The following is a 24,958-nucleotide window of genomic DNA, read 5'->3' as shown; positions in this document are numbered from 1 at the left end:
TTTCTTTCTGAGTCAGCTTCTGTAGTTCAGTTGGTGAGTGAGAATGAGCTCATCAGCTCTTTGGTGGTTCAACAATGGAGAGAGAAGGGAGTGCTGAGTTAGATGAGACTGCTATATGCAGCAGCATTTTCAGGGCTGGTGTTGGGGCTGACCTGGTCTTCCCTCACCACAGGCTCAAAGTTGCGGGGTGGAGTGAGTAGGCGTGGAGAGAGACATTGTTGACCCTGAAAATGGGGGGTTGGGGAGAAACAGAGACCTCACTTCCCTGTTGTTTCACCTATTCTCTTCTCGCTGCTATGCATTTGGATTACTTCAGGAACATCCACTGCTTGTAGAACTGCAGCAGGGGCATGAGGATCACAAGGGAGTTGTAGAGCCCAATGCTCTAGTTTTACATTGATGGAGCTCCACTGATTTTAAGGAAGTTAGTTCTGATTAATACCAGTGTGAGTGACATTAGACTCAGGGTCCCTATGGGCATACAAAGGTGGGCAGCTCATCCATTATATTTACAAGTCAACAGACCTTTCCCCACATTAAGTCATCCTAATATAGGCTTCCAGAGTTCAGAAGACTTGTCTATATTATCTTACACACTAATTATATTCATGGAAATTGTAAGCAAAGCCCTGGCCAATGTAACTCTTCACCAGTGGCCATTACAGGTTGTGCTGAATAGTTTGAATATGCTAACTTGTTTTATTATCAACATTCCCATATTTTTAGAATCAAAATAATCAGGGCTGGATCCAGGCACCAGCTAAGGAAGCCAGTTCAAAGGGGCGGCACTCCGTGTCTTCGGTGGGATATATATATTTTTTTGGCCACTTAAGGCAGGAGAAAAGCTGGAGCCAGCCCTAAAAACAATCCTTTGAAGTTACCTTATTTTCATTTTACAAAGTTCACTACAGAGTAAAAGGTGACAGCAGCCTGCAGCTTCAAGTTGGCCTTTGTTTTTAATAATTAAAAACAAGTCAGAAAGTGATTTAATTTTCTGGAAAAAGAGAAATCAATAGAAGAAATAACCTAGACTTGTGTCATCAACATTTGCCAGGAACTAAACTGAAGAGGACAGAACAAGAGTGTCATTGTTTTAAAGAGCTTTCATTATGAATATGCTCAGATGGTTTTGATGACATCAGGCATAGTCAAGACAGAGCAAAAGCAGAGACAAGTGATGGAAGGGAGGAGGGAGGGGATATAGCTAGAAAGGTTTCTTTAAAACCAGAAATAATCCACAGTGAACTTGTGAATGCATAAAAATCAGCTAATAGGTGTGACAAAAATCCCAGTGTGGCTGAGAGTCACCCAAGAATCTTCAAGGCCTTTTGCTGTTCTAAAAATAATTTCTAGAAAACAAATTGCCATGGCTCACAGAAGAATCTGTTTCACAAGCAAGCCCAGTATATGTGGGTCATGCTTCCTTTTGAAGGGAAACACAGACTGAAAAATCAAACGAAAAATAAAGTAGTGTCAATGGTACTGAAAGTTATCAAGTGATTGCTCTAAGAACTTTACACAGCCCATCTCCAAGTTTCAAAGGTCAACTAAATGAAACAGAACTTTACTGCCACAAAAACAGTCGGAAACCTCTTCCAGGGGGACAGTAAAACCTAATTATGACAAAAAGCACTTACTTGACATTTTTAAAAAACCACTAAAGAAAAATCATTAGATTAACCAGAAGGCATGATAACCCCAGAACTATTATTATGTATTCACTGATGGTGACAACATGCTCACCAGCAAAATAATTAATCATAATAAACTCGAGGAGGGAAAGAGGAGCGGAGTATGTGTTTATATTCAAAAACTGTTTCAAAGTCTTCTATAATATTATAAAATTTATATCTTGACAGAAGTTAAGGTTCTGATTCAGCAAGGTGCTTAAGTATCTGACTAACTTCAAGCACATGAGACAGTGTGCTAGATTCTTACCTCAGCTATACTAGTTTGATTCCAGAGTAACTCCTCTGAAATCATCTGTGTTACTCTGAAAATGGCACTGGTAAGTGAGCTGAACGCGGCCCTGTGAATCACAAGCTGGAAAAGAATGATTAATCAGATGCACCAGGGGATATACACCTGTTAGTTTGGAAACCCTTGTGTATACACTATGTGGGAAGAAGCAGCCTACAGTTTTAAAAACAATTTTGTGTTTAAAACCTGGAAAACCTTAATAGAAAGATTTTACCTTGAAGGAGGGAAGGGGGAATTTGAGGTAGCTTAAAGAGGAAAGCAAATCTGGCTATAAGCAATACAAACAAAAGGATCCCACAAGTCTAGAATATATCCATTCAAATGGGTTCATTTGATTCAGATAGCGCGGATGAGAATCCCACATTTGTCCCCTCATGGCCAGCTAGGGACCTGCAGCAATGACTTTAATTATTAAAGTTTTTGCACTTACTCCTTTCCTTACTAGTCACTGTGCTGAGCAGGGGAGATTAAAAATATATTAATAAACCCAAAATGAATCAAGATTGTACTAAATGAAAGGCAATGATGTTGCAAACAATTATTCCTTTTTATGTACGGCTCCTGAAATACATTCTCATTCATTCCAAAAGTATGAGAAAATGCTTGCATGATTTCATTTTTTTTAAAGTGATACCTCGGTTATTTCTTGTGCTGTTGATCTGTCTGGATCACTGAAGCTTTACTCGACAGCCACCTGTTGATAACAGCTACCTTTGCTACTATTCACCAGTTCAAATTTCCTGTTACTCGTTATCTGAACATAGCTGCTTATATCCTCCCATATTGGTCTCTCATGCCTTTCTCTCTCAGTCAAAACAAGCTAACATATTGTCCTCTTTCAATTTCCTGCCCTAGGAGAAGTCAGTCTGCAGGATTATAGGGAAAACCTGAGAAGCAACTAGAGTAAACAAAACCACTGAGCCTATTTTTAGTAAGGCAATAAGGAGAGAATGAGTCAGCCCACAACTGCTGATTTAGTCCCTCTTGCCTTACTCAGAAGGCAGGTAATGTAATGATTCATGAGCTTGTGGCCTAAGGGAGTCAGAGGGAAGTTCAGAAGCAGGCGCCACAGTCTGAAAAACCTACAGCTACATAAAATACCTGTGGGAAATATTTTGATAAGAGGTGTCTGTAAAGCCAGTGTAATTGCTTGGACACTTTTAAAGAGGAAATAGCCATCCTTTAAGAACAACTCTGAAGAGCTTAGATAAATATCTTAGAAGAACTATTCCCATATAAACTAGAGCAGTTGGTATCTGTTTTCCTCAAATCAGTTTGGTTTGGACTTCTTGAGTCAGATTTTATCTTCTGAAGGCAAATCTACCAACTTCCTGCCATCAGTATTTATAACTTTCTGCTGACACTACCCGTATTTACATATGTGTAGCCAATTTATTTTAGTTTGTCTAAACTTATTTTTAGCAAACTAGCCACACCAGTTACACAAATGCTACCAAGTTACATGGTGAATTGAAACTAAATTAAACAGTTTTTTCCCCCTAAAAGTTTCCCCTAAATGAAACAATTTGTCATTTATTTACTTAATGCTACTGTTGGTAGTAGGGACCCACAGTTCTGTTTAAACTGAAAAATATCAAATGTTGAGATAAAAGAAAGTTACAAAAAGGATGGGTCAAAAACTTAAAATAACTCATTTTGTACTTAGAATGGGTGAGTCTCAAAACATTCAGTTTGAAGTTTGAACCATAACTGAACTTCTTGAGACTACTTCCTCTCATTCTTCTACACCTTCTCAGTCTCTATCAACAACTCCTTAACTTAGTCCTCGATCCACAACCCAAGCATTCATAGATTTTACAGCTAGAAGGGACCATTACAATAATCTGTTCTGACCACCTGCACAAAGAAGGCCACAGAACCTCACAATAATTTCTGCATCAAGTCCATAATTTATGTTTGCTCATTTTGACTTGTGTTGTAAATGCTTCTTGAGGCTTGAACTTAGGACTGCTGATACCGTAAGCAAGCACTCATCCCCCCTAGGCCATCTTTTGCTCCTCTAAATACCTCCCTTCTCTTGCCCCAAATTTAAAAATTGATTATGGGCCTCTTTCCTGGGGCCTAAGAACTTCCTCATTAAATTAACTCTTGAAATCAGTGGACACTGATGTGCCCCAGAATGCAATGTATATGTAGGAGGGTCTACATGATTTCAAGTGGGAAGGTGAGGATTGTCATGGCAGACTACAAACCAGGTCATTACTTCTTCCATCCCACTGACTCTTATATGTTGAAGACAAGTCACCATTGATCAAGTGAAAGAAGATGTGTGTTGTGAATTTTCAGGAAGTGTGCTATGAGTTACTGTTATGAGGAGGAATCAGGAGCAAACTGGAAACTAGTGGAAAGCACACCAAGAAATGCAATGAATAGCTGGAAGGATGCTCATACTGGAGGCATGAACAGGAAGAAGTCATAGGTGTGGTTGTGCACATGAGAGGGGCACGGTGAGAAGGAGAGATCTAATTAACAGAACTTTTCCCAATCTTGCTCAGAACTCAATCAGTGTAAAAATTGTTGTTACCTTGAAACATAAACAGGCTTAGATTTAAAATCTTTAAAGTGTTGCTAAACTGTGAATCAGGTGATAACTGCATAACCTGATTCCAGTTCACTACCTCACTATATTAGGTAAAGTTTTCAACTCCTTCAGATGAAGAGTTTCCAGCAATCTAGGATACAACAGGGGCCAAATCTTCCTTGTTTTACTAATTGTGAACAGCACTACTGAAGTCATGATGACAAACTCCACTAAAGTTAATGGGACTACTTGCACGAATACAGAAAGGCAAGATCTGACCCAATGAAATCAGTAGATTTGCAGCCCCTTATCTTTAATTGCATTTATCCCAAAGATTCCTAGTTTGACAAAAAGGACTTCAGAAACAAACAGTCTTATTAATTATGTATTGCATTTAAAAAAAAAGACAGAGAATTGCATTAACATAACATTTCATATTTTCTATTCTCTGTCTCCTTTAAAAAATTTTACATAAATACAAATAAACTTTAATTTGTGCAAAGACAGGAAATATTAAACATATTTTGGCACAGCAAGATCAGAAAAGGAGTAAAGATTTCACCCCAATCCTGTAATTTGTTCAGGTGAACCACTACACTTGTGTGCATCTCACTAAATTTAATAAGGCCTCTCGAAGATGCTGGGGTCTGCCCAGACAGAACAAATTATAGCATGGGGGCTTTAATGAATAGTTTTTGAATATCGTGAGAGGGAGCCTTTTCTTCCACTACTATACAGTAAAGGAGATTGTCAGACCAAGCAAGATACAAAATAAGAGAAACCTGTTTAAATATGACTTTAACAAACTCTAAGAGAAAGTTCTTCATACAATTCTCCTAGCAATCAGAGCGATCTGTAATGGATATTACAGAATTTACATTCCAGACTGCAAATTAATACTCAATGGATACATGAGGTTTTGTTAGATCTTAATCTTGAGCCCTTCAGATCCTTCTAACCTGAAAAGATGCTCTTTTCAACTGTGAAAAATCCCACAAAATGGATTTGAACCCAAACTGGCTGAATGACAACATGATTAAACCATTGATCTGCCTGAGTGATATAAACCAGTAAGAAAGAAACTACCACTGAATGAAATCAAACAAAATCCTTTAATTACTGATCAAAGATATAAACAGGTGATGGAGTTGCAATTTTTAGCCACATTACTATGTGGAATTATGTACTTCACTTTCTTTAAAAAATATAGTAATTTGGAAGATACTCCATAGATCTCTCTTTATAATTATGCTCTTTAAAAAGATATTTTTGTAACCATGTTTGGTATCAATTACTCCCTGGGCTCCCCATCATGTCCAATAGTGGTGTTGGTTTGTTTTCTTTTAAATTGCCAAAGGCTTTTGAAGTAATGCTACTTTAAAATGCCATATCCTCTTAGACTGCATCATTCTTTTATAATTTCAAGCTACCACTGCACTACTTTGTGTTATAAATCTTTAACATTGGATGCTGTCATCATTCTGAACTTAGTTAAATTATGAAATTATGAAATTTATGAAAATTATGAAAAATGTTCCTAGTCTCTTTTATGAGTCACATTATATACAAGAGAGGGAGACTAAAAAAAACCAAATGTACTAAAATTAACTAGCAACAAAGAGTCCTGTGGCACCTTATAGACTAACAGACGTATTGGAGCATAAGTGTGTGTCTGACGAAGTGGGTGTTCACCCACGAAAACTTATGCTCCAATAGTTGGTTAGTATATAAGGTGCCACAGGACTCTTCGTGCTTTTTACAGATCCAGACTAACACAGCTACCCCTCTGATACTTAGAACAGTAATTAGTTTTTAAGAATAAGACTTTAGGCTTATGGCAGCCATAGGATTATGTAATGTAGTAGAAAATCCCATAGGAATACATGGGAGCTCAAAGAAATGAATAAGGATGGTGCAATCGAGACAAGGGATTATGTCATTTCCTGTGGGGAATGACTCAGCAAAATCCTATAGAACTACATAATAGCCTATAGAAAACAATGGGACTTCCAGACAGGAAATAGACAGAGTTCATCTAAAAGTCAGCTGAAAAAACCCTTAGAAATGCATTGAGCCTATAGAAGTCTATGAGAAAGGGGAGGAGATTTTAGTACACGTGACTAATTAGCATATGACAATAAGTAATTAGAATATGCTAATCTCTGAAAGATGATTGGCTGATCTTGACTGTCATATGTCAGTACAGGTGCTATATATTAGCATATGCAAATCCTTGAAAGCTGATTGGCTGAATTATAATAAATTATGTAATGAGCTGCAAAAATTGTATATAAAGGCAGCGGCTAGAGGCCAAAACTCTGCAGAGATAGGGACCAGCAAGCAAGTGGAACGCTGCCAAACATCTACGAGAAGTTACCTGCACAAGAGAAGCCACCTGAAAAGCTAAAGAACTGCTTGGAAGCCAGCCACTGCAAAAGCAGCAGCCTTAGCAACGGTCTCTCCTGAAGCCCTACCAGCAGGAGGCTTTCACTGCAGCCCAGCAGCAATGGCCAGCAGGCTTCCATCTCTCCTGCCTGAGGGGACACTTACCTCAGGAGAAGGCAGCAGTGAGCAACCCGGCAGGCAGCAGCACAAAGACTGCCACCAGACAACGCTCTCAAAAAGACTTGACAGAGCAGAAGGACCATTCCAGTGATGAGTCAGAGAGATTCTATAAAAGCCTCAAAAATGTTAATTCTTTTCTATTTAACATCCTGAGGTATATGGCGTTCAACTGTAAATAAAGCTGGATGCCTCTGGTTTGAGTGAGATGTCCCTACCCATCTGATAACTGCCTGATCAGCATTTATTGGATGTTTAGTGTTAAGTATTTAGTATTAAGTGTTAATTAATATATCCTATGTATTTGACTTGATACATTGTTATGAAGTGTAGTGTTAAGTAAATGGTTATAGTTATATGTGATAGTTAATTGTAACTGTTATTGTTGTGCTGTTTTTATTTATCAGGCCACTTCTTTTACATTGTATATGTAACTTTTCCTGTTTGATATATTTATTTTTTTTACCTCTATATCCTCTTTTATTGTAATCTTTCACTTCTAAATAAATGTTATTTTTGTTTTCAAATAAATTACTGCTTGCTGCCTATTCTTGATCGGAGGGCTGTATCCGTGTCCTTCAAGGGGAAAGTTAATTGGCCTTGATCAACGGCTTTTCTCTGGAAAGCCCATAGGGTGGACCGTAACCTTTAATACTTGAATATATGGTTTAAATTAAAAGCAGTGGTTTTAAGTACCTGGAGTCAGGGAAGGCAGGGTGCAGGGCAGGGCTCAGGCTGGAGAAAGACAAAGGCAAGGTAAATACAGGGAAATAGAGAATCCACAGGTACATGCATTGAGCTACTGCTGCTGCTGGGCTTAAGAACAGGCCTGCTGGCTTCCTCAGCCACTCAGGTGGGGCTGTCTGTTGGGCAGCTCAACTGTGCTTGATAGGCCATCAGGAGACAGCAGACACAGCTGGAGGGCCTTATTCCTGGCAGTATTATGCTTCACTTCCTGCCCTAAACTGTTGTCTAGTTTCCCCTCAAAGGCATTTAGTAGCAAGTAGCACAATCCATGCGTATATTACATACAAGCTGCTGTGTCAAAAGATTACTATTATAGCTGTAAAATAAAAACTTTAAAAGTTAGGAATCACTAATTCAGCCCCTTTGTATCTATAGTATAGGCTCGGGGAGCATGCGGGCACAACCCTCAGGTGTGGCAAACCCATGCTTGGTATTGCTGAGGATGAGGGAAGCAAAGGCAGCTCTAATACTTTTGTTCCTCCCTGAGCTTGAGTTGGCTGAGGCGCACATCAGCCCCTGCACACCCTTCTATGGGCAGAGGGCTGCACTATCTTTTTCTAGTTAGAACAGTCCCCTACGGACCCTTCTGCAGATTGCGGATTAGTGGAATGCATTGCGGTCCAGCCCCATGTCTTCCAGCTCTTGTCTTGTCCTCTCTTCCCCTCCTGGTAGCCTCAACATACTCCCTGCACTGGGCATGGGAAATAGAAGTGTTGGCACGAATCAGATGGTCTGGCTTTACACCAGTCCAGGATTCCCTCATGCTCAGGAAATCCTCACCTATCCCTTGACAGCAGATTTAATGTGCCTTTGCACCTAGTGGTGTATGGGGACCTTAGAAGCAGCCTAGGATCTGGCCTCAGGAATTTAAATCCAGACTTTCATTGGCTGATATATTTTTATCACACTAGAAAATCTCTCCCTCATCCCATCCCTCTTTTGGTATGCACACTCTCAAATATCCACATGCCAAATATTTTATGACTGGCACCCAGAAATAATCACGTCACTGTATATGGCTGATATTCATGGTATTTGCAGATTTCTGACTCAAGTCACCAGTCCCTACAAATTATATGAATTCTCTAACAATGACCCTTTGAACCTAAGTGAGAAACTTCCTCCCTTCTAGAATAAATTCTCTGGCTGGAAAGAAGAATTCCTTTGAAGTGTTCAGCGGGGAGGTATTGACACAGAATTGTGGTCTCTGTATTGCTTAAAAATGAAACAGTCCCCGGACCTCACAGTTAGAATCATTCTCCAGTTTATTTAAATTACAGTTTGAATATGTACCTTGATTTAAAATATTTCCTATTTTTATACCTGAAAACCAAAACGAGTAACTGCACTAATGTCAGGTATAACTTAATGGCCCTAGGAGCAAAACAGATGCTGAGAATCATCAAGGACTTCAGAGAAGCAGTTGGGCATCAACATCATTTTCTTTCCTTCCACTCAGCAATTAATAGGGTATTTGCTGAAAGCATCTCGGAATGGTTGGTACTAACTGGCAGGAAGCTTACTGCACATTTGCACATTCCAAGTGTCCACTCATGTGGAGCAAGGTCACTGGTATAAGTTCATGAATTTTGGAAAGACATCTAAGGGAATTAAAGTAATCCCATAAACTGACATCATTTGAGAGGAATTAAAGAATACTCTGGAAGAGACACAGGAAAAACAGAAGATATTGCTAGTGGTATAGAAAAGCCACACAAATAAAAACAATTATCTAAAAATGCCAGTAAGCAGCTTAGATCACAGGCTAAGTGCCATTTTATAATTGTGTATGTTTTTAAAATTATAATTTTATTTCAGACAATTACAACACACCTCAGAAGGAAGGACAGTAGGAAGTAAGTTTTAAATGTTTAACACAGGATGCAGAGGAACGTGCATAATCAAAAGCCTAAAAGAGTGTCAAATTCATGCAAATTGCAGGAATTCATACTGTGCGCTATGCATTTTTAATTATCTTGACAAGACCCTGTATACTGAATGGCAGAGATCTATGTTTTGAGTGCTACAATATATTTAAACTTTTAAAAATGAAAGTAGCTGAGGGCAAATACATTTTCAAAATACCCATGTCATTGGGTTTATAAGAAAACAAAAAGATGTTGAATAGTCATATCTTAGTGATGCAGTCAAGTCTTTGTTTGGGACTTCCTAGATTAATCCAATTTTTAAAAAACCACTTCCCTACATGTGTCATATTGTGTACATATAATTTATTTATCTTTACATGAAAGACAACTTTTGCATTTTATTACCCACTAAAAAAATCTTCAGGCAAAAATGAGGCATGTAATGGGATCACAGTGGGTGATAATATGTTTTCACCAATAAGAGCACATAAACAAGGGGAAAAAAACCAACAAGTTTTGCAAAAAACTCAGGCCAAATTCCCAACTCTTCTCAAATTGTCACCTTCTGCTTCACCTGTCTGTTTACTGTGCTTGATAGAAATTTGGATTCACCCAACAAAGGAGAGGAGCTACCTGCTCTACTTCCAGGTTTCCACCAGATAAAGCCACCTTTTGCCACCACCCAGAATTCTCCCTGGCAGAAGCTGCGTAGGGGATGAACTGAAGTAACTCATTCCCCAGCCACCCTAACCATTGCCTGCTTCATGGCTCATGCCACCTACTGCTGAGGCAGTGCTGCTGTGGGAGGCAAGATTGCACAAATCTTGCACCAACTGGAATCTTGATGCAGGCTTTCTGACTCCCAATGCCTTCTCTCACCATTTCTCTTGATTCAAGAATTTAGACTCTGGGCACAAAAACTAGGTAAATTTCTTACCACAATGTAATCACCAGTAAATATACCAAAATGTGCAATTTCACCAAATGGTTTTGTTTATTTTCTTGATGATTATACCTCATGGTTATTTACTGTGGGTATGCAGTCATTGTTTCATCCAAGTAAAGTACAATAACTGGCTTATCTGACAGGAAGAGGAAAAGGATAATAATAGTGCCCTGCATAATAGCACATTCAATCTAATGATCGCCAAGTACTTTACAAACATTAATAAGACGGGTATGTTTAATTAGTCCTTACTTAACCAGAAAAGTATCCTTTTCTCGTTAGAAGTGTCATTTCCACATAAAACACTTCCAGTATTAGCAAAATGGAAACAGAAGGGGGGAAAAATCCACACCAATTTGAAGTGTTTTTCAGTGTTTCCTGGCAAAGTTAAGTAATTTGGCAACGTTATCGTCAACTTCTGGACTACAGGCAATATGGACAAGTGCTCTTCAGTTTTCAGTTTTGCACTGCCTTTACTGCTCAATTATTGTAACTCACTTTCTGGTCTTAATTAATAGTTTTCCCATCATCCATCTTACCATGTTACAGATACTTGACCACACAGAATAATATTTCCTAGACTCTCACCTTTCTCCTGTGTATGGAACTTAAATAAGCTCTGCCTGGATATGTATGAAGAACATCTGTTGCAAATACTTCTTTTGAAGTCCTCCTAATTCTTTCTGTGAGATGTGTAGTAGACACCAATACAACCACATGTTACAATCTCTGATCGGCAACTATCCTCTTCTTTCATTATGTAACACTCACAACTACAGCTGGCTCTATGCCAGATATATACTAAGATTTGTCATTTTTTCATAAAGCCCAATAATTAAAATATCCATTCTTTTAAACAAGACTACTTCATCAAATGTGACAGTGTTTGGACTGGAATAACCTTCTGTTATATGGCCACCATTCTGTAATCTTAACATTTCACTTGAGCTGTAGGTAGGGAGAGGTTCCCCCCCACACACCCTGGAACTCAGACAATCCAGGAAGATTTTGGAAAGTGTAGGGGACAATTTCCTGGTGCAAGTGCTGGAGGAACCAACTAGGGGCAGAGATCTTCTTGATCTGCTGCTAACAAAGTGGAAAGAATTAGTAGGGGAAGCAAAAGTGGATGGGAACCTGGGAGGCAGTGACCATGAGATGGTTGAATTCAGGGTCCTGACACAAGAAAGAAAGGAGAGCAGCAGAATACGGACCCTGGACTTCAGAAAAACAGACTTTGACTCCCTCAGGGAACTGATGGGCAGGATCCCCTGTTAGAATAACATGACGGGGAAAGGAGTTCAGGCGAGCTGGCTATATTTTAAAGAATCCTTATTGAGGTTGCAGAAACAAACCATACCGATGTGTAGAAAGAATAGTAAATATGGCAAGTGACCAGCTTGGCTTAACAGTGAAATCCTTGCTGATCTTAAAAACAAAAAAGAAGCTTACAAGAAGTGGAAGATTGGACAAATGACCAGGGAGGAGTATAAAATTTTTGCTCAGGCATGCAGGAGTGAAATCAGGAAGGCCAAATCACACTTGGAGTTGCAGGTAGCAAGAGATGTTAAGAGTAACAAGAAGGGTTTCTTCGGGTATGTTAGTAACAAGAAGAAAGCCAAGGAAAGTGTGGGCCTCTTACTGAATGAGGGAGACAAGCTAGTGACAGAGGATGTGGAAAAAGCTAATGTACTCAATTCTTTTTTTGCCTCTGTCTTCACGAACAAGGTCAGCTCCCAGACTACTGCACTGGGCAGCACAGCATGGGGAGGAGATGACCAGCCCCCTGTGGAGAAAGAGGTGGTTCGGGACTATTTAGAAAAGCTGGATGAGCACAAATCCATGGGACCAGATGTGCTGCATCTGAGGGTGCTAAAGGAGTTGGCAGATGTGATTGCAGAGCCATTGGCCATTATCTTTGAAAATTCATGGTGATCAGGGGAAGTCTCAGATGGCTGGAAAAAGGCGAATGTAGTGCCCATCTTTTAAAAAGGGAAGGAGGAGGATACAGGGAACTACAGGCCAGTCAGCCTCACCTCAGTCCCTGGAAAAATCATGGAGCAGGTCCTCAAGGAATCAATTCTGATGCACTTAGAGGAGAGGAAAGTGATCAGGAACAGTCAACATGGATTCACCAAGGGCAAGTCATGCCTGACTAACCTAATTGCCTTCTATGATGAGATAACTGGGTCTGTGGATGAGGGGAAAACAGTGAATGTGTTATTCCTTGACTTTAAAAAAGCTTTTGATATGGTCTCCCACAGTATTCTTGCCGGCAAGTTAAAGAAGTATGGGCTGGATGAATGGACTATAAGGTGGATAGAAAGCTGGCTAGATCATCGAGCTCAATGGGTAGTGATCGATGGCTCCATGTCTAGTTGGCAGCTGGTATCAAGCGGAGTGCCCCAAGGGTTGGTCCTGGGGCTGGTTTTATTCAATATCTTCATTAATGATCTGGAGGATGGCGTGGACTGCACATCAGCAAGTTTGCAGATGACACTAAATGGGGAGGAGTGATAGATACACTGGAGGGTAGGGATAGGATACAGAGGGACCTAGACAAATTAAAGGATTGGGCCAAAAGAAACCTGATGAGGTTCAACAAGGACAAGTGCAGAGTCCTGCACTTAGGATGGAAGAATTCCATCCATTGCTACAGACTAGGGACCTAATGGCTAGGCAGCAATGCTGCAGAAAAGGATCTGGGGGTTAGAGTGGACAAGAAGCTAGATATGAGTCGACAGTGTGCCCTTGTTGCCAAGAAGGCTAACAGTATTTTGGGCTGTATAAGTACAGGCATTGCCAGCAGATTGAGGGACGTGATCATTCCCCTCTATTTGACATTGGTGAGGCCTCATCTGGAGTGTCCAGTTTTGGGCCCCACTCTACAAGAAGGATGTGGAAAAATTGGAAAGAGGCCAGCAGAGGGCAACAAAAATGATTAGGGGGCTGGAGCACATGACGTATGAGGAGAGGCTGAAGGAACTGGGATTGTTTAGTCTGCAGAAGAGAAGAATAAGGGGGGATTTAATAACTGCTTTCAACTACCTGAAAGGGGGTTCCAAAGAGGATGGAGCTAGACTGTTCTCAGTGGTACCAGATGACAGAACAAGGAGTAATGGTCTCAAGTTGCAGTGGGGGAGGTTTAGGTTGGATATTAGGAAAAACTTTTTCACTAGGAGGGTGGTGAAGCACTGGAATGGGTTACCTAGGGAGGTGGTGAAATCTCCTTCCTTAGAGGTTTTTAAGGTCAGGCTTGACAAAGCCCTGGCTGAGATGATTTAGTTGAGAATTGGTCCTGCTTTGAGAAGGGGATTCATTGAATCATAGAATCATAGAATCTCAGGGTTGGAAGGGACCTCAGGAGGTCATCTAGTCCAACCCCCTGCTCAAAGCAGGACCAAACCCAACTAAATCATCCCAGCCAGGGCTTTGTCAAGCCTGACCTTAAAAACCTCTAAGGAAGGAGATTCCACTACCTCCCTAGTTAACCCATTCCAGTTCTTCACCACCCTACTAGTGAAAAACTTTTTTCCTAATATCCAATTGGACTAGATGACCTCCTGAGGTCCCTTCCAGCCCTGATATTCTATGATTCTATGTCTCAATGGGAGAGAAATGGAAGATTTGAGTATGCCCATACAAATTGTGAAGTTAGATACGGCTGATCTACCAACCACCAAACAGACCCTAAACTCACTACCTTGGAAGACTTCAGCATCCAGGTCGATGATTTTGACACACATGTGCAAAACCACATATCCACCTTAGCTGGCATGGTCTATCAGATTTTTTCTATTCCTTCACATAGAAGTACACACTCCAGATCTGATTTTTAGTATGTACCTAAGATAAAATGCACAGGATCTCTGGGCTAGACCCACAAAGGATCTTAGGTGTGTTGTAATGCTCAGTGTTACAATACCTAACTTTTACACACCTAATGGAATTCACAGCCCTGGGTTAAGTGCCCGATCTCCCAAAGGAGAAAGAAAAGGATTCTCAGAAACCAGAAAGCTGAGCAGGGAGCTGCCTACACTAACAAGACTGTAGGAAATACCAAGGAGAGGGGCAGGGTTTAAGCCCCAGGTTTCTCAACAAGAAGGTGGTAATAGTGTCCCAAAGGTTGCCAGGCATCCAGTTTTCAACCGAACAGGGTCAAAAAGGGACCCTCCCCAGCCTTCCCTTTCTACTCAACGGTCAGGGCACTTATCTGGGATGTGAGAGACCTAGGTTTGAATCTCTGTTCTACCTGGTATAGAACAGGGACTTGAATGCAGGTTTTCTGCCTCCCAGGTGAATGACCTAACCACCAGGCTATAGGGTATTCTAGGGTGGATTGCTCTCAATTTCTTGTGTTTTAGCTATTCCACTTTGTATTACTACTTACATATTCCGACAAAGTGGGTATTCACCCACGAAAGCTCATGCTCCAAAACTTCTGTTAGTCTATAAGGTGCCACAGGACTCTTTGCTGCTTTTACTTACATATTCATTGTGCAAGAGTGAAAATGAGTCTATAGCCTAGTTGTTAAGGAACTCATCTGGGAAATCCGAGTCTTTGTTCTAATGAATATTTATATACAGTGGAATATCTTCAACTGGAAAGATTGGGAGACCCATCATACCCTAGAGCCTGGTATTTAGGTGCTTAAATACCTTTGAGGATCTGAGACAGAGCAATTAAGGTATTTATTCAAGGAAACACAGGATATTTGTGTCAGAGCCAGAAGTTAAACCCATGTTGTCTGAACCTCATCCTTCATATGAAAGTCATTTTTTTCCCAAATGTATGTACAAGTTTAACAACCAGTTAACTCAGCATGGTCGTATGTAACTTTCTGCTTCAGGACATTTCAAATGCATGTGGTTAAGAATATAGACCAGAGCTAAACTGGTGTAAATTGGCCTTACTCCATTGATTTCAGTGGAACTAGGCCAATTTACACCAGCTGAGGCTCTGGTTCTATAATTTTTTAGCAACTGCGGCTGTTTATCATCTATCTGGACTAAGTACAATGTACAATATTTAATGTAACAGCTTAATTACAGAGTGTCCACAGGTACAGAGTAGCAATAACCAAATGTACAAAGGTTCTAACCTCATGACCAAATCTTAACTGAACTAGAGAAAAGCTTTATTAATTATTCCATAATATAAGGGTGCATAATAGAAGACTGAGCTTCAGTTATGAGACCAGACATATCTTCTGCACTAATGTATTGAAAACATACTCTGTGGAAAAACGTTTCAAATGAGGCACTTACTCTACATACTGCTGTATAAGTGCTAACTGTGTAATTAAGATAGTGTTAGGTGATCCCTGATGCTCCTTTTTAAACATAAAAGCATGGATTATAAAGTAAATTGCCCCCTTTAAAAAAAAACCCTCAAGTGAGTACTGTTTGACATTCTCACCTTTTCATCTACAAAGTTCACCACTATGGATCTGCATACAGGAGAGAATTAAAGCTCTACCTCAGCACAACCCCAAGCACTGGGTAATGGTGGAAATCCAGTTCTAGATCCAAATCTAAATTTTGTGTATTGGGCCCATCTATAACGTTAACACTGATCATTGCACATGGGACACACATTAAAAGTTACTTCAGTAAAGACACATATCCATGGGCCAGATCCATAAATCAGCATAGCCCCATTAACTCCAATGGCAATTGAATCAAGCATTGACTACTGCAACTGAGATCCTGGATCCATGTTTGTAATGTAAAATAATCCTTATTTTGCACATTATAAACATGCCTGAGCTGCAAAAGGAAGAGTGGGCAATTCTCTAAGGAGGGTTCAAATGGATTGTAGTCAGAGTTGCTGTCAAGACAAATTTTATGCTTCAATGAACATGTGCAGCTTTCAGCGAAGCAAAAGGGATCCTCACACTCAAATCCAGTGGCAGAATTTGATCTTTCAGCCCCACCAAAACATGGCCTCATCCTGCCGTCCTTACTCAGGCAAAGCTGGTTTATGTTGCAGGAACAAAATAAAAACTCATACTTTGAGGCAATTTTTTTTAGCCTTTCTTTTTTTTTTAGCCTTTACCGCCTTTGAGTTTTTTGCATAATGATCATGAGAGAGTTTTGTATTTGGTAAAATGCTGGCCTAAATTATCTTCTTCCTAACACCCATGTAAACTCCTCTATAATCAGAGGAAGGGCAGAATTAAGTTCAGTTAATTCAAGTAATTTTGATTGCAGCTTCCTTGTGTAAATTATGTGTGAACATGAGATATGCGGGGCATATGTTAGAGCAATGCTCATGGCCCAAAGTGTCTTAGCTTCTGGAAATAAAAACAAAGGGCCTGCTTCTCCACTCACACAGGTGTAAATTAACAGTAACTCCAGTGAATTTAGGGGCGTTATAATAGTGTAAAACCAGAAGAGAAGTAGACATAATGAACTTAATTCTCTTCTCACGTTTACTAGCTTTACGCCAATGTAACCTTATTGACTTCAGTGGAATTACTTTTGATTTGCATCCATGTGAGTGAGAGGAGAAACAAGACTATTGTATCTAAAAAGTAATAGTAAACAGTGGACCATTTTTAAAAGGCCATGAAAAAGGTACAGCATGCAGGAAAATTGCTTCATTTGCTTATTCATTTGCACCTCTGGAATGGTATTTTACTAATGCAACACATTCATGCAACTTACCTTTTCAAACTTAATGGTAGAAACGTGACACACCTGACTGAAAAGGTATTCACATTTCCATTTGAAATATTGCACGGAGTGGTTACAGCTTACTAATTTGAGTTTGTGTGTTCATTATATTGAAGCATACAGGCAGGCACAGAGGTTTAATGTATTTTTTAGGTTTTCTTCACACTGAGAGTAGCATCAGAATAATGCATTACAAAGAGAAAAGGCTGCATTTCTCTATGCTCACCCTCAAACTTCAAACTGAATATACAATATCAAATAGGTCCATTTTGCAAAGGCTTCTCCCCCACAGATTTCCATTCTGACTAATTTAAATTTTTAAAAATCATTACTATAGTCCTCTAGCACACATAAGAGGAACTGAAATAGAACTGTCCACTGAAGTGCATTTTGCTTTTTAATCATTAATTTTATTTTATTTTATATTTTATATTCAATTTTCTAGCTCATGAAAATCTAAAAACATCACTGTGTACCACATTTTCAAACATGGCCTCTTTGAGTTCACAATCATTTGTGTGTGCACTTCTTGTGCACTATTTTTCTGCATACTAGCATTCCCACGGATCAAGCAAATTTGCTTTCTCAAATCTAATACAAATCAGTTTTGTATGTATAAATTCTATTATGTGTATATGCAATTAATGGTGCACAGAAACCATGTATGTAAGTGACTTGCATGTTCAATGTGATAAACACTGCAAATGGAGAGACCTTTGACAATGTGACTTTATTGATTTGTAGGACTTTATATGCTATGATCACTTTACTGAGGGTTTGTCTCCACTACTGGTGGGATTGACGCTGTGGCGATCGATCCACTGGGGGTCGATTTAGCAGGTCTAGTGAAGACCTACTAAATCAACCGCCGATTGCTCTCCTGTCGACTATGGTCCGAAATAAGAAGAGTAAGAGGCGTTGACGGGAGAATTTCTCCTGTCGACCCAGCGCGGTGTGGACCCCACAGTAAATAGATCTAAGCTACATTGACTTGAGTTCTGCTACTAATGTAACTCAAATTGCGTAGCTTAGATCGACTTTTCCCCGTAGTGCATACCTGCCCTAAGTGAGACACTTTTTTTTTTGAGTCTTTCATCTCAAAATATATTTTCTAACATATGAAATAATAACCAGATAATTAGGCAAAACAATTTAAAATATGAACTGGCATAAGATAGAAAAGTGCAAGTAAAAGAATATTATTGGCATCAAAGTTTACTGATGCTATTAGTTTCTCCCTGTGAGTCATACTGTGCTAGCCTTATTTATATTAAGAGCACCTTACTTCTTGATCACTAGGACTGAAACTAATGGGATTAAGAGGAGGCAGAAGACCTGTGTTCTACCATTCGCCACCTGGCTAAACTTGGGTAAGTCAGTTTGTCTCCCTGTGCCTTAGTTTTCCTTGCTGGTCTTCTTTGTAATGTGCTTTAAGATCCACTGATAGAAAGAGTATATGAATTCTTATGAAGTAAAGTATTGTTCCATTTAAGCAAGGATATCATAATCTGTCACTAAAATAGTATATTTCATTTTAATGATTATCTACTTCAGTGGTTCCCAAACTTGTTCTGCCGCTTGTGCAGGGAAAGCCCCTGGTGGGCCAGGCCGGTTTGTTTACCTGCCGCGTCCTCAGGTTCAGCCGATCGCGGCTCCCAGTGGCTGCGGTTCGCTGGTCCAGCCCAATGGGAGCTGCTGGAAGTGGCGGCCAGTACGTCCCTTGGCCCGTGCCACTTCCAGCAGCTCCCATTGGCCTGGACCAGTGAACCGCGGCCACTGGGAGCCGCAATCGGCTGAACCTGTGGACGCGGCAGGTAAACAAACTGGCCTGGCCCACCAGGGGCTTTCCCTGAACAAGCAGCGGAACAAGTTTGGGAACCATTGATCTACTTGAAAAATATCATGGTGTTTTGACTTAGATTGTACATATTATTTAATTCAGATTATAAATTCTTTGGGGGCAGAGGTTGTTCTTTTATGCATTGTTTGTCTGGCATCTGGAATAATGGGCCATCCATCCTGATGGATGGGGTTGGGTGACTCTGGGTGTTACTAGACTACAAATAATAATTTTTAAAAGAATTTAAATAATCACCTCTTTGAGAATTTAAAAGCACTTGATCTTTGATTTTTCAAAAACTAATTATAAATATGTCCTTAGTTTTGACCATAGAATGGAAAAAAAAATTATGGGAAAAGCTATCCTAAATCAGAGCTGTTTGCTTACCTTCAGTGTGATTCTAATTAGACATGTCATCCTGGCATCTCAGTGGGTCCAGTACTTCCACCAGAGCTGTGGTCTGATGAAACAGGCCTGAGAAAACAACATTTGGTCATTAAACAATTTATAGAGGTTATAATTTCCACTGGGCAAGTCTGCACAGTGTCCTTGGAAAACTCTGTTTTTTCTGCCAGCTGTAACCAAATGCGCATGAATTAGGAACAGGCTGCCAGGTGGCGAAGGACATGATTTTTACAAAAAGAGAGCTTGTACTGTGCAGAAAAGTATTTGGCACTCGATGCTGTAGCAAAATGTGATTTTGAAATTTTATTACAGAATGCAGAATAAAATAACTAAATGCTATAAGCACGGGAAAGCAAAATAATGAAAGTTAAGAAATAAAATTGAATAAGGGATTTACCACATGTTAAGCACTTTGTAAATAACCTTTGAGATTTTATTGCTTAAAATGGGATAAAAACCCTGTTAATCTGGTACCTGTGTGTGCCTAGATTTATATCCAGAAAACATTATCCCTCCACCCACAGTGTATTCACCCACTTGCATATACTGAACACTTTACTATTGTAATCTCTATTGTAATGGTCCATCCCTGCGACTGTTCCACAGGACATGTCTGATACATCCCGTGGCAGTGGAGCCTGGATCTTTAGCTGAAGCAGCAGAGCCATATGCTTTTGGCCCTGGTTCAATCCATACAGTGTAGGCTAAGATAGTGGCCATCAACAGGGGAGCACTTGTGAGGGGCTTGCAGGGGCTATAGCCACCCCCAAATTTGCCTTAGCCCCTCTGTAGCCACCTCTCCCAGCACAAAGGTCTAATGTTACTTCTCCACTGCTTCTGGAGGCTGCGCTGCCTTCTGAGCTGGGCTTCCGGCCAGCAGCTGCCACTCTCCAGCCGCCCAGCTCTTAAGGCAGCGACACCACTGGCAGCAGCGCAGACGTAAGTGCATGAAAATGGAAAGAAGTGTCAGAATATCTGTTTAATTGAAGAGCCATTTTCCATCAAAAAGTTTTGATGGAGAATTTTCAAGAAGCTCTAACAAATGGTCATACCAGAATCAGTAATTTTTCTGGACTATGCAGGGAAGTAGATATACAGATACCAGTAGACAGAATTAGCATCTGATGCATTCTAAAAGGTGATGGCATTATTTAAAACAGGAAAATGGAAAGAGGCCAGGGCGAGTGGAGCGAAGTTTGGTGGTTTCACACACACAAAAAAGTTCTGCACAGAAGATACGCGATGCTCAATTGTCTATTCTGACAAAAATCTAATGATTACATTACAGTAAGTAAGCATTTCAGAGTTACTGTGTGCATTATGAAATGATTGTGAATAGTGATTTTCAGCAGAAAGTACATGCACTGCTGCTTTTTGTATCCATTATCATATGCTACATTACAGGCAGGGAATTAAAAGAATGGGGTTTTTATATCACGGTCACTGAACCAGGAGCATTGTTCAACTGCTCATGTAAATCCCCAAATGGGGAAGAGTTAATGCGATTAGCACAAACTTCTACTTGAAATATAGCAAATGAATGTTAGCCAGAGGCCAGTAGCTACTGTGTTAGTGAAAACGCTCATTCTCAATAGAAAATATGTTAAAGTGTGTGGGTAAAATTTTCAGAAGAACCTAAACAACTGAAAATTTTACTCTATAGCCACAAGGTGATTACCTGTAGGTAAGAATGATATTTATAGTGCAGTCATTGAGGCTTCACAAGAGATGCCACAGAGTCGCAAGATGTTACAGTGCATTCCTGCACCTTTACTGCCACATACCATGCGGTGTTGGAGCACAGGTCTGTGATCTAAGATCAGTCCAAGATACTTAACTGGCAAATGATTCTCATTTGACAGGCAGCCAGAGAACATCAACAAAAGTTGCTTGTCTGTTAAAGCTGGGGTTCTCAAACTTTTCCACAGTGTAAACCAACATTACCTCTAATTTTCCACCCTGTGTGCAGACTCAAAAGCTGACAGCGCATGAGTTTAAATTTGTGTGCAGCTACTTGTCAGCGTGGTGGGTGGATGTGGGGAACGTACATGAAGCAGTGCCAGGTATATGCATATGTATATCATATATCAAAGGCTGATTTGGGACACAACCAGTAAAAAACTAAAGGATAGTAGCATAATTAATGCAAATCAGCTTGGCTTAATGCAAAATAGGTCTGGTCAAAAAAACTTGATATTACTTTTTTGGTGAGATCAGAAATTTAGTTGACAAAAGGTAACTGTTTGCATAATATATATATATAAATTTTGGTAAAGCGTTTGACTTAGTATTGCATGACGTTCTGATTTAAACAAATAAAATTTAATAAATCAGAGTATAATTGAAAATACTGAATATATTATAATCATATTAAATGGATTCAAAACTGGCTAACTGAAAGATCTTAAAAAGTAACTGGAAAACCTCATCCCATAGGGGCATCTCTAATGCTCTGTTCTTGGCCCAATGTAATTAAATATCTTAATCAAAGATCTAGAAGAAAATATAAAATCTTTGATGGTAAAATTTGTAGATGATAAAAAATAGGTGGAGTGGTAAGCGATGATGGAAACAGCATCACAGAGTGATCTGAATTGCATGGTAAGATTGGCTTACTTGAACAACATGTGTTTTATTATAGCTGAATGCAAACTTATCCATCTAAGTCTGACTTATTGACAGTGAGACTGAATTTTAAAAAGCAGTGACTCAGAAAAAGGACTTGGTGATCATGTTAGCTAGTCAATTGAGCATGAGTTCCTAATGGGCTATTGTGGCTAAAACAACAAATGAGATCCTTAGATCAGTGGTTCCTAAACTTGTTCCGCCACTTGTGCAGGGAAAACCCCTAGCAGGCTGGGCCGGTTTGTTTACCTGCTGCGTCCGCAGGTTCGGCCAATCGCAGCTCCCAGTGGCCGCAGTTCTCTGGTCCAGGCCAATGGGAGCTGCTGGAAGTGCTGCGGGCCGAGGGACGTACTGGTTGCTGCTTCCAGAAGCTCCCATTGGCCTGCGGCAGTGAACCACGGCCAGTGGGAGCCGTAATCGGCCAAACCCTGCAGACGCGGCAGGTAAACAAACCGGCCCAGCCCGCCAGGGGCTTTCCCTGCACAAGCGTCGGAACAAGTTTGGGAACCACTGCCGTAGATGTATTAGCAGGGAAATATGAAGTAGAAGTAGGGAGATGTTATTACCACTACATCTGTTACTAGTGAGACCATTACTGGAATTCTGTGTCCTGTTGGTTTACCCAAGAGAAGATTAAGAGGTGACTGAGATCTATAAATATGTGTATGGAGAGAAGATTTCTAATAGCGGAGAGCTCTTTAATCTAGCAGCCAAAAAGTCATAACATCCAATGGTTAGAAGCTTAAGCTAAATTCAGACTAGAAAGAAGGTGCAGACTTTTAACCAGGAGGTAATTAACCACTGGAACAACTTGCCCAGGGATGTGGTGGATTCTCCATCACTTTAAGTCTTTAAATCAAGACTGGATGTCTTTCTAAAAAATAAGCTTTAAGACCATAACCCGAAGTTATGGACTTGCTGCAGGAAGCTTTTCGTGAAATTCTATCATTAGTGACAAAGAGTCCTGTGGCACCTTGTAGACTAACAGACATATTGGAGCATAAGCTTTAGACTAAGGCATAAGCCAGACTAACACAGCTACTCCTAGGATACTCTATCATTAGTGTTATGCAGGAGATCAGTCCAGACATCATAATGATCCCTTTTGGCCTCAAAACTTGTGAAAATATAAACCACATACAAAAGAGCTTCAGAGGTAGTCTGCTTTTGAATGTAGAAGCATAGGTGGTGGGTGGCTAGGGCTAGAAAGGGTTCAAAGTTCCCTGCCAATCTTTCTCTGCATTGTCATTTTCTGAGCCACCCTACCACCTGTGCACATGCCCAGCTTGGCAGGAAAAGCCCCTGTGTCTAGCAGCTCTAGGCACAGGAAGGTGGCAGGGTGGGGCATTGTGGAGGGAGGGCCCCTCCTGCGCACTGGATTCCCAGCAAGTGAAGCTAGGTTCCTCAGTCTTGGGAGGAGGCACTGTCTCCTGGCACCTGAGCAGTGCTTCCTGGGAAGGTTGAAGTTTAAAAAATGCCAGCTAGGGGAGGATCCAACAGGCAGGGAAGCTTGGGTGACATCTCTGGGGGAAGAAGAGCTATGGTGTCTGGGAAATCCCAGGATGTGAGTGGGAGAGACCTGTCCTAGGGGAAATTTCAAGAGGAGGAGGAGGAGATGGGGCTGACATGGAAATTAGAGTCTCTCTGATGGGGACTGGGATTAGGTTTTCTGGGACAGGGCCAAGGTCCTGGGGGAGGGGAGAGATCCTGAGGGTTGGAGGGAAGGTGAGTCCTAGTGGAAGGTGGGATCCTGAGGTGATGGTGGGGAGGTGGAAGGGGAGTCCCTGGGGAGGAGAATGACCCTGAGGTTATTGTGGTGATGGGAGGAGAGTCCCAGGGGAAGGGGGAGATCCTGAAGCCCCATGTCCAGCAGCTTCAGGAAGGGGGAAGAGCATTGTGGGGGAGAGGGCCTCACCTGCACACAAGTCAAGTGACACTATTGTGGGCGCCTCTGAATCTGCAAGTGAGAGAGCCAATGAGTTGGAGTGGGGAGCCAGGCCCAGGCCCCAGGCCAGGAGCTGCCACTGTGGGGTGAGTGCAGGGCAGGCTCAGCCCTCCCCAACCACCAGAATATTTTCACCAGCCAGTTGTATTTACTCCAGTGATGGAATCTCACACTTGTACACACACACACACACACACACAGGAAGGAAATAGGGGAATACATTATGTGAGTAAAAGTAATCTTCCTTAAAAAAATAAAAGATATTAAAAATGTAAAAGCTTACATGAGATTTACTTTGATCTCTCCGTGATGAATATAGTACCCTCATTAATATTTATACAAACAATTCATGTATTGTTATTTGTTGTTTGACAGATGTTATCACAGTGAAACTAGTAGGAAAGAAATAAACAAAGTGATCCTTTGTTATAATGTGTGCAAACATGCTGTATAAATAGATGTTTTAGTGTCTATATAAAACAGAAGCCCATATCTCTTGGCAAATGAGCCACCACAATACCTGAACAGCCACATAAGACAATGTTGTACATGAGATTCTGCTCTCTCACCTGAGAGGTGGGTCAGGGCGGCCAGGGTAATCTGCTAAAATAGTTTTCAACCTATGTGGAGGGACATGCCCACTGAGTAATGATGGGAAACCACCTCTCACTAGACCCATCTTTTCAGCATCTATGTGCAACCAAATACATAAGCTTTCCAGACAACATTGACGTAAGTGCCAGCAAGATGCAGGTGGCAAACAGCTCTACTTATTCTTCACCACATACAACTATACCACTACCACAAAGATGGCCCATTGCTT

The 24,958-nt window shown here is 40.6% G+C and overlaps 1 long non-coding RNA gene across 2 annotated transcripts in view; it reads right to left on the bottom strand.

Annotated features, from left to right (window-relative positions):
- Positions 1–24,958, bottom strand: part of LOC120400145 — a 197,621-nt gene that overhangs the window by 28,089 nt on the left and 144,574 nt on the right. The window contains exons 2-3 of one of the 2 annotated variants that reach the window (XR_005595564.1): positions 19,548–19,634; positions 11,269–11,328 (exon numbers count right to left, since the gene is read on the bottom strand). This is a non-coding gene — a long non-coding RNA (uncharacterized LOC120400145). Of the gene's footprint in view, positions 1–11,268; positions 11,329–19,547; positions 19,635–24,958 lie in introns of those variants that run through there. The other variant, XR_005595563.1, reaches the window with a different exon arrangement.

This window comes from Mauremys reevesii, linkage group 3 (assembly GCF_016161935.1).
Source record: "Mauremys reevesii isolate NIE-2019 linkage group 3, ASM1616193v1, whole genome shotgun sequence".
NCBI lineage: Eukaryota > Metazoa > Chordata > Testudines > Geoemydidae > Mauremys > Mauremys reevesii.
The sequence above is the reverse complement of the archived record's forward strand: the minus strand, read 5'-3'. Positions and strand labels throughout refer to the sequence as shown.